This window comes from Eucyclogobius newberryi, unplaced genomic scaffold (genome assembly GCF_026437365.1).
Source record: "Eucyclogobius newberryi isolate DKJ021-1_F unplaced genomic scaffold, fEucNew1.0.hap1 SCAF_14, whole genome shotgun sequence".
Lineage (NCBI taxonomy): Eukaryota > Metazoa > Chordata > Actinopteri > Gobiiformes > Gobiidae > Eucyclogobius > Eucyclogobius newberryi.
The window spans coordinates 32920989-32934174 of NW_027315768.1; positions in this window are offsets into that span (position 1 = coordinate 32920989).

Consider the following 13186-nt stretch of genomic DNA (forward strand, 5'->3'; position numbering starts at 1 on the left):
GTCTTTAAACACATTAGTTTAAATATAATGTGTGAAACTACTCACCAAAGTCAGATAAATCACTTTGTACCTTTATTATACCAAATATTAGCTCCATATTAGTCCAGAGAAACTGACTGTTGATGTGTTTAGGCCGATTGTTTAGGCCCATTCTGATCATTTTCTCCAAACTACACGATTGAAATATAATACTACTACTACTAATAATAACAATAATATTAATAAATATAGCCGCAAGCGGCGATGATCGGCCGTCGCCACGCCGCCGCCACGCCGCAAGAGGAGGGGGCGCTACCGCTCCCCAATTGTCCTTTTATTACATCTACTGCTGAATCTGTGACGCTGTCACATCTTCTCCCCTTTGTTTTACCATCAAAAAGCAATTTTATTTTGAATTCTTGGCAAAATGTGCGTCTTTGCCGCACAGACACCGTGACTCTTTGAATAAAAATGTGGATAACTTTTGATGGTCCTGAAGATGAGTCTCACCAAATTTCAGGTTAATAGGGCTAACGCCCTGGGAGTAGTTCGTGAAAATATAAAGTATAAGCATGTTCTGGCAATTTCCCCATTGGAATAACATGGGAGGTTTCTGTCATTGCTACGGCAAAGCCATAACAATAATGACATGGGTCTTGTTGACTTTTTTGATCGGGATGCCAAAATTTAATTTTGTGCCAAATTTCTCAAAACTAAACATTTAACCTCCATATAAAATCTGTAGGGGGCGCTGTCGCCATTTTCACCAAATTTCAGTTTTTTGGGCCAAGGGAGGAGTTCGTAAAAGACTCCCGAGTCATTCTTAGCCATTTTTGAACCAATATGACCGACATTTGGCTGGGTGTACGGCGTTGCCGTGATAATATTTTTTACTTCTCTTGTCACCATCTACCTCTGCGCCAAATTTCATGATTCTACGATAAGATTTTTTTGGGGTCATTTCCTATCTCTCAATGCATTTTTGGTACATTTGGGGGCGCTGACGTGCCAATTAAAAAAAAATAAAATAATTCTAGGGGGGTTGGTCCCTAGAAGAAGAAGAAGAAGAATATTCCGATGCGAAAACAATGTTTCCCATTTTTCAAATATCATAAACTATACATTTTCCTACCTCATGGTGTGGGTCCCTGGTCACTGACGGGTACTTTCGTTAATTTTGACTTTTGAATTCACTTTGTGTTTTTGGCCCTCTATACAGTAATAAAGTTACATTTTTGCATCACATGTTTATATGCACGGAACATGCAAGAGATGGGGAACGTATTCGTGAGCTACTTAGCGCAAATGAGCGCTTTATATGGGGATGACGACCGGTTGTAAAGTGCTTGTTTAGTGCGCACTTTTGCACGAGCTTCGCCCGTTTATAACGGTAATGTTCCATTTTCCTACTACTATGCACGGGGCGTGCATGAGAGAAGGAGTGTGTTAGTGAGTGTTTGGAAGTGGGCGAGCGCTTTGCGCTCAATTTCGTGCGCACTCACTTTCGCAGCCGTGCACGGCCTTATGGAACTAATAGGCCTCTCACCAGCTTGTGGCGCTCGGGCCTAATAATAATAAAAATTATAAATAATGGCACAATATGACAAAACATAAATTAAATTACGGCATAAAGTCCTACATTTAAGTCCCTTTTAGTCCGGTCCAGTCCTTGATCGTTGGTGCAGTTTGTGTCGTCCATTTCTTTGTGATGGCCTTTTTTCCCCTGCTACTAGAAGTATGTTCCAAAAGTTTCCATTTATTGCCTCCGTGGCAGGAGTTTTGAGGCCCAAGTGCACATTTTTAAGACTTTAAGCATTTTACAGATTCTTCTGCCAAAACAGAGATAGAAAGTCTTCTAAAGGAGAGTGTGAGTTTGAGTCTCTCACTCGCTGTTTACATTGTACAAGAGCAGAGCAGACGTGGGCAGTGCTAAATCCCACTGAACCAGACCATGAGAGAGGGAGGGGGAGGGAGGGAGAGAGAGGGGGGAGAGAGAGAGAAGGAGGGGAGAGAGAGAGAGGGGGGGGGGGGGGGGGGGGGAGGGAGAGAGGGAGGGAGAGGGAGGGAGGGGGAGAGAGAGAGGGAGGGGGCAGAGAGATGGGGGGAGGAGGGGAAAGAGAGAGGGAGGGGGAAAGAAGGAGGGAGAGAGAGGGAGGAGAGAGAGAGAGAGGGAGAGACAGAGAGAGAGAGAGAGAGGAGGAGAGAGAGAGGGCGGAAGATAGGGAGAGAGTGGGAGGCGGGGAGAGAGGAGGGAGGGGGGAGGGAGAGAGAGGGCGGAGTCACACAAACTGCATCACGTTCTGTTCTGCATTAGATCTTATCGTTGCTGTAACATGTGAGACACAAGTCGTTTGGTTTAAATTTTGGAGAAAACGCAGAACTGAACTCATGAATAATTAAAAGGATTGTCCTGGTTTTTTTTAAATGTTTTTTTTTTTTTTTTTAATGATTCTTCTCCTCAACACGAGCCCCTCCCATCCCTCCCACAAGCCCACACTGTCCCTCCCATCCCTCCCACAAGCCCACACTGCCCCTCCCATCCCTCCCACAAGCCCACACTGTCCCTCCCATCCCTCCCACAAGCCCACACTGCCCCTCCCATCGCTCCCACAAGCCCACACTGCCCCTCCCATCCCTCCCACAAGCCCACACTGTCCCTCCCATCCCTCCCACAAGCCCACACTGCCCCTCCCATCCCTCCCACAAGCCCATACTGCCCCTCCCATCGCTCCCACAAGCCCACACTGCCCCTCCCATCGCTCCCACAAGCCCACACTGCCCCTCCCATCCCTCCCACAAGCCCATACTGCCCCTCCCATCGCTCCCACAAGCCCACACTGCCCCTCCCATCGCTCCCACAAGCCCACACTGTCCCTCCCATCCCTCCCACAAGCCCACACTGCCCCTCCCATCCCTCCCACAAGCCCACACTGTCCCTCCCATCCCTCCCACAAGCCCACACTGTCCCTCCCATCCCTCCCACAAGCCCACACTGCCCCTCCCATCCCTCCCACAAGCCCACACTGCCCCTCCCATCCCTCCCACAAGCCCACACTGCCCCTCCCATCGCTCCCACAAGCCCACACTGCCCCTCCCATCGCTCCCACAAGCCCACACTGCCCCTCCCATCCCTCCCACAAGCCCACACTGCCCCTCCCATCGCTCCCACAAGCCCACACTGCCCCTCCCATCGCTCCCACAAGCCCACACTGTCCCTCCCATCCCTCCCACAAGCCCACACTGCCCCTCCCATCGCTCCCACAAGCCCACACTGCCCCTCCCATCCCTCCCACAAGCCCACACTGTCCCTCCCATCCCTCCCACAAGCCCACACTGTCCCTCCCATCCCTCCCACAAGCCCACACTGCCCCTCCCATCCCTCCCACAAGCCCACACTGCCCCTCCCATCCCTCCCACAAGCCCATACTGCCCCTCCCATCGCTCCCACAAGCCCACACTGCCCCTCCCATCGCTCCCACAAGCCCACACTGCCCCTCCCATCGCTCCCACAAGCCCACACTGCCCCTCCCATCGCTCCCACAAGCCCACACTGCCCCTCCCATCGCTCCCACAAGCCCACACTGCCCCTCCCATCGCTCCCACAAGCCCACACTGTCCCTCCCATCCCTCCCACAAGCCCATACTGCCCCTCCCATCGCTCCCACAAGCCCACACTGCCCCTCCCATCGCTCCCACAAGCCCACACTGTCCCTCCCATCCCTCCCACAAGCCCACACTGCCCCTCCATCGCTCCCACAAGCCCACACTGCCCCTCCCATCCCTCCCACAAGCCCACACTGCCCCTCCCATCCCTCCCACAAGCCCATACTGCCCCTCCATCGCTCCCACAAGCCCACACTGTCCCTCCAGCTGTGAATAAGCGTAACCTTTGAAAAGCATCTAAAGATTTTTTTTTTTTTCAAACAGGCAGTTTAGCGTCACTTGCCAAGCTATAAATAGTATGCTCATTGTTGTGTATTTGATTGTATTTTGAATTGTATTTTTTACTTCTGTGTGAACCACTTCGTAACTCTAGGTCTGTGAAAAGCGCAATACAAAGAAAGTTTACTCACTTAATTGCGCAGTACGACAGGTTTGTGAACAGTGCTTTTGTCTTTCGCAGTAAAAGTTTCCAGTCTTTGAGCTCGGCTCATTAAAAAAAACAATAGTGTTGCGTTTATGTTTCTGTTCCGTGTACTTTGGCCTGTTCCAGCAAGAATACGGACTGTCTTGTTTGTGAACCCTTGACGTGGATGCAGTTTGTGGAGGGAAAGATGTGCTTTTCTCGCCACTGGATTTAATACCAGTTTTATTTCTTGCCTTCAACTGTTTGTGTGGATGTTCTGCCTTTTCCCGAGAGCCTTTTTCAGACTGAAATGTGCAGCACTGCGACTCTGAATCCTACATTTATATATGAAGGTTAGCGCAGACGTCTGATTTAGTCTCAAAGTGTTCTCTACCTTTGAATTAAAATGAAAACTAAATCATTTCTTTCCTAAACGTTTTTGTCGCAGGAAATTCAAAAACTATACATATAAAGGTAAAAGATCTACATTAAAGAGGCATATTTAAGGAGTATTGTAGGTTTTATTGTCTCTTTAAACTCCCTCCACGACTGCTGTGACTCCTAAACCCTCTGAAGCACATTATAAACCAATAAAGTCATAACGTTTATGGCCTAAATCGCTGTTTGTTGAAGCTATTACTCATTTATGGCCTGTTGAGAAACCGACTGAAGGCAGGATGTGATTTGTGCCACTGTGAAGGTGTGTAAAGGTGTGTAAAGGTGTGTGTAAAGATGTGTAAAGGTGTTTAAAGATGTGTGTAAAGGTGTTTAAAAGTGTGTAAAGATGTGTGTAAAGGTGTGTGTAAAGATGTGTAAAGGTGTTTAAAGATGTGTGTAAAGGTGTTTAAAAGTGTGTAAAGATGTGTGTAAAGGTGTTTAAAGATGTGTGTAAAGGTGTTTAAAACTGTGTAAAGATGTGTAGAGGTGTTTAAAGGTGTGTGTAAAGGTGTTTAAAGGTATGTGTAAAGATTTGTAAAGGTGTGTAAAGATGTGTGTAAAGCTGTGTAAAGGTGTGTGTAAAGATGTGTAAAGGTGTGTAAAAATGAGTGTAAAGGTGTGTAAAGATGTTTAAAGATGTGTAAAGGTGTGTAAAGATGTGTAAAGGTATGTAAAGGTGTTTAAAGGTGTGTAAAGGTGTGTAAAGGTGTGTAAATATGTGTGTAAAGATGTGTGTAAAGAGGTGTGTAAATGTGTGTAAAGGTGTGTAAAGGTGTGTAAAGATGTGTGTAAAGGTGTGCAAAGATGTGTGTAAAGGTGTGTACAGAAGTGTAAAGGTGTGCAAAGGTGTGTAAAGATGTGTGTAAAGGTGTGTACAGATGTGTAAAGATGTGTAAAGGTGTGTACAGATGTGTACAGATGTGTAAAGGTGTGTACAGATGTGTACAGATGTGTAAAGATATGTGTAAAGGTGTGTAAAGATGTGTGTAAAGGTGTGTAAAGATGTGTAAAGGTGTGTAAAGATGTGTGTAAAGGTGTGTAGAGATGTGTAAATGTGTGTAAAGATGTGTGTATAGGTGTGTAAAGATGTGTGTATAGGTGTGTAAAGATGTGTGTAAGGTAAAAGATCTACATTAAAGAGGCATATTTAAGGAGTATTGTAGGTTTTATTGTCTCTTTAAACTCCCTCCACGACTGCTGTGACTCCTAAACCCTCTGAAGCACATTATAAACCAATAAAGTCATAACGTTTATGGCCTAAATCGCTGTTTGTTGAAGCTATTACTCATTTATGGCCTGTTGAGAAACCGACTGAAGGCAGGATGTGATTTGTGCCACTGTGAAGGTGTGTAAAGGTGTGTAAAGGTGTGTGTAAAGATGTGTAAAGGTGTGTGTAAAGGTGTTTAAAGATGTGTGTAAAGGTGTAAAGATGTGTGTAAAGGTGTTTAAAGATGTGTGTAAAGGTGTTTAAAACTGTGTAAAGATGTGTAAAGGTGTTTAAAGGTGTGTGTAAAGGTGTTTAAAGGTATGTGTAAAGATGTGTAAAGGTGTGTAAATATGTGTGTAAAGCTGTGTAAAGGTGTGTAAAGGTGTGTGTAAAGATGTGTAAAGGTGTGTAAAGATGAGTGTAAAGGTGTGTAAAGATGTTTAAAGATGTGTAAAGGTGTGTAAAGATGTGTAAAGGTATGTAAAGGTGTTTAAAGGTGTGTAAAGGTGTGTAAAGGTGTTTAAAGATGTGTAAAGGTGTGTAAAGATGTGTGTAAAGGTGTGTAAAGATGTGTGTAAAGAGGTGTGTAAATGTGTGTAAAGGTGTGTAAAGGTGTGTAAAGATGTGTGTAAAGGTGTGCAAAGATGTGTGTAAAGGTGTGTACAGATGTGTAAAGATGTGTAAAGGTGTGCAAAGGTGTGTAAAGATGTGTGTAAAGGTGTGTACAGATGTGTAAAGATGTGTAAAGGTGTGTACAGATGTGTAAAGGTGTGTACAGATGTGTACAGATGTGTAAAGATATGTGTAAAGGTGTGTAAAGATGTGTGTAAAGGTGTGTAAAGATGTGTAAAGATATGTGTAAAGGTGTGTAGAGATGTGTAAATGTGTGTAAAGATGTGTGTATAGGTGTGTAAAGATGTGTGTATAGGTGTGTAAAGATGTGTGTAAAGATGTGTGTAAAGGTATGTAAAGGTGTGTAAAGATGTGTGTAAAGAGGTGTGTAAATGTGTGTAAAGGTGTGTAAAGGTGTGTAAAGATGTGTGTAAAGATGTGTAAAGGTGTGTAAAGGTGTGTAAAGATGTGTGTAAAGATGTGTAAAGGTGTGTAACGATGTGTGTAAAGGTGTGTAAAGATGTGTGTAAAGGTGTGTAAAGATGTGTGTAAAGAATTGTGTAAATGTGTGTAAAGATGTGTAAAGGTGTGTAACGATGTGTGTAAAGGTGTGTAAAGATGTGTGTAAAGAATTGTGTAAATGTGTGTAAAGATGTGTAAAGGTGTGTAACGATGTCTGTAAATGTGTGTAAAGGTGTGTAAAGACGTGTAAAGACGTGTAAAGACGTGTAAAGGTGTGTAAAGATGTGTAAAGGTGTGTAAAGATGTGTAAAGGTGTGTAAAGATGTATAAAGGTGTGTAAAGGTGTGTAAATTATGTTGAGGTGTGTAAAACTCTGTAAAGGCGGTCATCATGCTAAAACTATGTAAGAAACTCCGTAAAGATGGTTATCGCGTGTAAACTATGTTAAGGTGGTTATTGCACGTAAACTCTGTAAAGACGGTTATTGCACGTAAACTCTGTAAAGGCAGTTATTGCGCGTAAACTATGTAAAGGCGGTTATTGAACGTAAACTCTGTAAAGACGGTTATTGCACGTAAACTCTGTAAAGGCAGTTATTGCGCGTAAACTATGTAAAGGCGGTTATTGAACGTAAACTCTGTAAAGACGGTTATTGCACGTAAAATCTGTAAAGGTGGTTATTGCGCGTAAACTCTATAAAGACTGTTATTGCGCGTAAACTCTGTAAAGACTGTTATTGCACGTAAACTCTGTAAAGACTGTTAGCGAGCGTAAACTCTGTAAAGAGTGTTAGCGAGCGTAAACTCTGTAAAGACTGTTAGCGAGCGTAAACTCTGTAAAGACTGTTAGCCAGCGTAAACTCTGTAAAGACTGTTAGCGAGCGTAAACTCTGTAAAGACGGTTATTGCACGTAAACTCTATAAATCAAATCAAATCAAATCAATTTATTTTTGTAAGGCCCAAAATCACAACAACAGTTGCCTCTGAGGGCCACAGGGAGAAATGAATCAACAATGTCTGTGGTGGCGAGTGAGTCAGACAATGTCTGTGGTGGCGAGGGACGATGTCCCAGAGTCCTCTGTCCTTAGACTCTCCTTCTCAGCCAGGAAAAACTACAAAAAAACCTCTTTGGGAAAAAAGCGTAGAAACCTGGAGGAGTTCCAGTGAAGGAGAGATCCGACTCTCACAGACGGACAGACGGACACGAGGAGACTGGAGCTGGACCCACTCTTCAGGCAGAAGAGGGACCGACTGAGTCGAGCTGGACCCACTCTTCAGGCAGAAGAGGGACCGTCGGAGGCGAGCTGGACCCACTCTTCAGGCAGAAGAGGGACCGTCTGAGTCGAGCTGGACCCACTCTTCAGGCAGAAGAGGGACCGTTTAGAGGCGAGCTGGACCCACTCTTCAGGCCGAAGAGGGACCGTCGGAGGCGAGCTGGACCCACTCTTCAGGCAGATGAGGGACCGTCGGAGGCGAGCTGGACCCACTCTTCAGGCAGATGAGGGACCGTCTGAGTCGAGCTGGACCCACTCTTCAGGCAGATGAGGGACCGTCCACACAGGGCAGGGACCACTTCACCAGGGGAGGGGCATCTGGGTCCACAGGTCCTCAGGAGTGAGAGAAAGAAAAGAAGGTGGTGAACAGTTTGCAAGTGGAATCAAAAAATAAATATTGTTTGATAGCATAAGTAGTCAGAAGAAGAAGAGGATAGTGCTCAAGCTGTCATACTTCCCCCAGCATAGTTACTCCTAGGGCAGCGTAGCTAAAGCTGTGGGTTTATGTTTCTGTTCCTAACTAGTCTGACCATAAGCGATTTCGAAGAGGAACGTTTTAAGCCTGGACTTAAATGAAGAGACTGTCAGCATATTTAACATGGGTCTGGAGCTGATTCCAGAACACAGGAGCTTGGTAGCTAAACGCTCTACCTCCTACTGTACTTTTAGAGACTCTTGGCACCACCAGAAGGCCAGCATTCTGAGAGCGAAGAGCTCTGTTTGGATGATATGGTTCTATAGCATCTTTGAGGTAGGATGGGGCCATGTCATTTATGGCTTTGTAGGTCAAGAGTAGAATTTTGAATTTGATTCTAGACTCGACGGGGAGCCAGTGAAGAGACTTCAGCACTGGCGTAATGTGCTCTCTTCTTTTAGTTCCTGTTAGTAATCTTGCTGCTGCATTTTGAACCAGTTGAAAGCTTTTTATGGAGCTTTTAGGACACGCTGCAAGCAGGGAGTTACAGTAGTCTAATCTAGTCGTTACAAATGCATGGATAAGTTTTTCAGCATCACTTTTAGGCAGGATTCTTCTGATTTTGGCTCTTGTTGCGCAAATGGAAATAGGCTGTTTTACAAGCTTGATTTATATGAGCTTTAAATGAGAGCTCCTGGTCAAATAAGACTCCAAGGTTTCTTACAGTAGAACTGGAGGCTACACTGACATTGTCCAGTGTGACTATCTGCTCAGATAGAGAGTCTCGTAGATGCTTAGGGCCAAGCACAATGACCTCAGTTTTTTCAGGGTTAAGAAGCAGGTAGTTTAGTGTCATCCAGGTTTTTATCTCCTTCACACAAGTACTAAGTCTGTCTACTTGATCGCTCTGATCAGGTTTCATTGATAAATACAGCTGAGTGTCGTCTGCATAGCAGTGGAAGTTAATGCCATGTGACCTGATAATGTTGCCTAATGGCAGCATATAAAGAGTAAACAGAATTGGACCGAGTACCGAACCCTGTGGCACACCGTAAATTACTTTAGAGCTTGGTGAGGAGCTCTGGTTTACATTAACAAATTGGTACCTATCAGATAGATAGGATTTAAACCAGCTGAGGGCTGTTCCTCCAACACCTACATCACATTCTAACCTCTGCAGTAGAATGTTGTGGTCAATGGTGTCAAACGCTGCGCTGAGGTCCAACAGAACCAGGATTGAGACCAGTCCATCGTCAGCGGCTAAGAACAAATCATTTGTGACTTTAACTAGTGCAGTTTCAGTGCTGTCATGGGCTCTGAACCCTGACTGGAAAACTTCAAATAAGTTATTGTCCTGCAGGTGGCGACAAAGCTGTTTTACTACAACTTTTTCAAGGATTTTAGAGACGAAGGGAAGATTTGAAATAGGTCTGTAGTTTACCAATAGGTCGGGATCTAGATTAGGCTTTTTCAGAAGAGGTTTAATGACTGCATGTTTGAAGGACTGTGGAACATAGCCACTTTCGAGTGAAGTATTTATTATATTAAGAATAGGGTCTATAATTCGGGGAAGAATGTCTTTGAGGAGTCTGCTTGGAATGGGGTCTAGGACACAAGTGGAGCTTTTAGAGGACATAATGGCTGAAGTTATCTCTGCTTGATCAACAGCTGTGAACCTTTCTAAGTTTACAGGTGGATTTATATGAGACGTTAGATTTACAGCTTGGGCTAGTTCAGGGCTAATAGCGGGGGTAATTTCATCTAATTTATCTCTGATTGTTTTTATTTTATTATTAAAAAATAGGAGGAAATCATCAGAGCTAAGTGTAGCTGGGATTGAGGGCTCTACTGCACTGTGACAGTTTGTTAGCCTAGCTACAGTGCTGAAAAGGAATTTAGTGTTACTTTTGTTGACTTCTATTAGATTTGAAAAATATCTGGTTTGGGCCTTACGCAGAGCCTGCTTATAGGACAGCAGGCAACTTTTCCATGTTTTTAGGGATTCTTCTGTGTGAGAGCGACGAAATAATCCCTCTAACTTTCTAACTCTTTGTTTATGTGAACGCAGTTCTTGGTTGTACCATGGGGAGGCGCGCTTTGGCCTAATGACCTTCTGTTTTAACGGCGCGACAACGTCAAGAGCAGACTTCAGAGAATTCATGGTCAAGTCGACACATTGATCACTTAAACTGGGACTAAAACTGTTCTCAGCAGGATCACATGACATGTCACTGAATATTGGCTCTATTGTTTTCTTGAATTTTGAGATAGATTTTTCAGATATTGTCCTTTTCATCATAACTTTATTTTGTGGGACTGGATGATCTTTAAGAATAAACTGAAAGGTAATTAGGAAATGATCTGACAATATAGGGTTTTGAGGGAGGACAATGAGGTCACTAATCTCTGTTCCATACGTTAGGACAAGATCCAGAGTGTTCTTGTGAGTGTGAGTCGGTTTATTTACATTCTGAGTGAAACCAATGCTGTCTAACAAGGCGCTGAAGGCATTACTGAGAGCGTCATCACTCATGTTCACGTGGATATTAAAGTCTCCATTTATAACTATTTTATCCCAGGCTAACACTAAGTTTGATATAAAGTCAGAAAACTCTGTTAAAAACTCTGAGAAGGGACCAGGAGGTCGGTAGATAACTATGAACAAAACTCCTTTTTGGTTTTTCATATTTGGACATGTGATCGACAGCATAAGGCTTTCAAATGAGTGAAATGCATTGTTAGTTTTAGGGCTCATGAGTAGGCTTGAGTGGGAGATCACTGCCACACCACCACCTCGGCCTGTGCTCCTGGCAGTCTGAAAGTTAACATGGGTGGGTGGGGTGGACTCATTTAGTCTGACGTAGTCGTCTTGTTGAAGCCACGTTTCAGTTAGAGCTAGAAGATCTATGTTATAGTCACTAATTAATTCATTGACTAAGAGCGATTTGGAGGAAATTGCTCTAATGTTTAGCAGTCCACATTTTACGTGTTTATTCATTTGTGTATTTGTGTCATTTGTGATTGTTATTTTCCTTAAGTTATTTGGTCTGACGCCTGAAATATTTTTTCTGAGATGTGACTTTTTGGCATTATTTGTACGAGGGACACGAGGGACACAGACAGTCTCTATCTGTCTTGAATCTGAACACAGAACGGGCGAGAGTTCAGCGACAGAGGAGCGTCTTGAACTGCTGCTCTGCACCTGGGGCTCATCCCTAGATGGTCACTTAACACGACTAAGACTGTTAACGAGCGTAAACTCTGTAAAGACGGTTAGCGAGCGTAAACTCTGTAAAGAGTGTTAGCGAGCGTAACTCTATAAAGACTGTTAGCGAGCGTAAACTCTGTAAAGACGGTTAGCGAGCGTAAACTCTGTAAAGACGTTAGCGAGCATAAACTCTGTAAAGAGTGTTAGCGAGCGTAAACTCTATAAAGACTGTTAGCGAGCGTAAACTCTATAAAGACTGTTAGCGAGCGTAAACTCTGTAAAGACGTTAGCGAGCATAAACTCTGTAAAGACGTTAGCGAGCATAAACTCTATAAAGACTGTTAGCGAGCGTAAACTCTGCTAATGACTGGCCTGAGCCTCTGTCACCTGATCATTCCCCGCTGCAGTTACACCTGAAACAAAAACTGCTGCTGCCCCGGGCGTCGAGCTGCCCCGCCGTAGAACTTTGACCCCCCCCAGGTAGCTCCGCCCACATGTCAGCTCCGGCAGTAAGTCATATCTAAGCTTAGCCACGCCCCTTTCTCTTTGCAAGGGTGAGTCCAGTTTCTGTCTCGACTCCTCGATTCTTCAGATGTAGAACCTGCTCCTAGAGAACAAATGCAGTGGGCTTTTCTGTTTCTTGGTTGAAGCAGCATTAAATCCTATGGTATTGTGTATATTGTACTATAGTAACACACATCCTGCTTTATTTTTGCTTGTTTTATTCTTTCGTAAATGCTGTTTTTAATATTGTTCTGCTTGATGTTGTTCACTTTGTAAAGCTTTGGCTGTTAAATGAGTTCTAGTGATACATTTTGATCCTAGAATCCTACAATTTGTATAGATAAATGACAAATCTTTCACAATTGCAAGACATGTTTATTTCTAAGATTGTGCAGTTATTATGAGATTGTATTTATGGCTGGGCTGCAACAATTAATCGACTAAACGTGACCAGTCGACTATAAAAAACAATTATACAGACTCTAAAACGCATACGAAAGATCTTTTTATCACAAAGACAGCGGCATTATTAAATCAAAATGTAAAAAAAAAGTTTAAAAATTCAGGTTTTCATTTAAAAAACACATATAGAAGGCTTAAGTCGCTGTGTTTACACATTTTATTTGGTTGAAAATGTGTCTCAATAGATCAAAATACAGCAGAATGAATCGTTTGACAAGTCGACAAGGCAACTTCGAGGGAGCAAGTTTTTTTAAGAAATGGGATTGGGCCGAGTGTTCAAGTCCCAGCATGTTTGCAAAGGAGGGAGGAGCCTCGGAACAAACAGGAAAAACTGGAGCGGCCGACACAGAGGAAGAGAAAGAGCAGCACAAGCAGAAGCAGGACGTGGGAACAATCAATACGAGCTTAAAACTGAGCGAGAAGCCAAGACTCAGACGAGGTAAGACTCAAACCAGGAGAAACCGTAACGTCTGTGTGAGGCTCCAGATGACACTTTGTACATGTGCAGAGGGTTTTATTCTCACATTTCTGCTGTTGGAGAAAGGAAAGCACTTGAGTC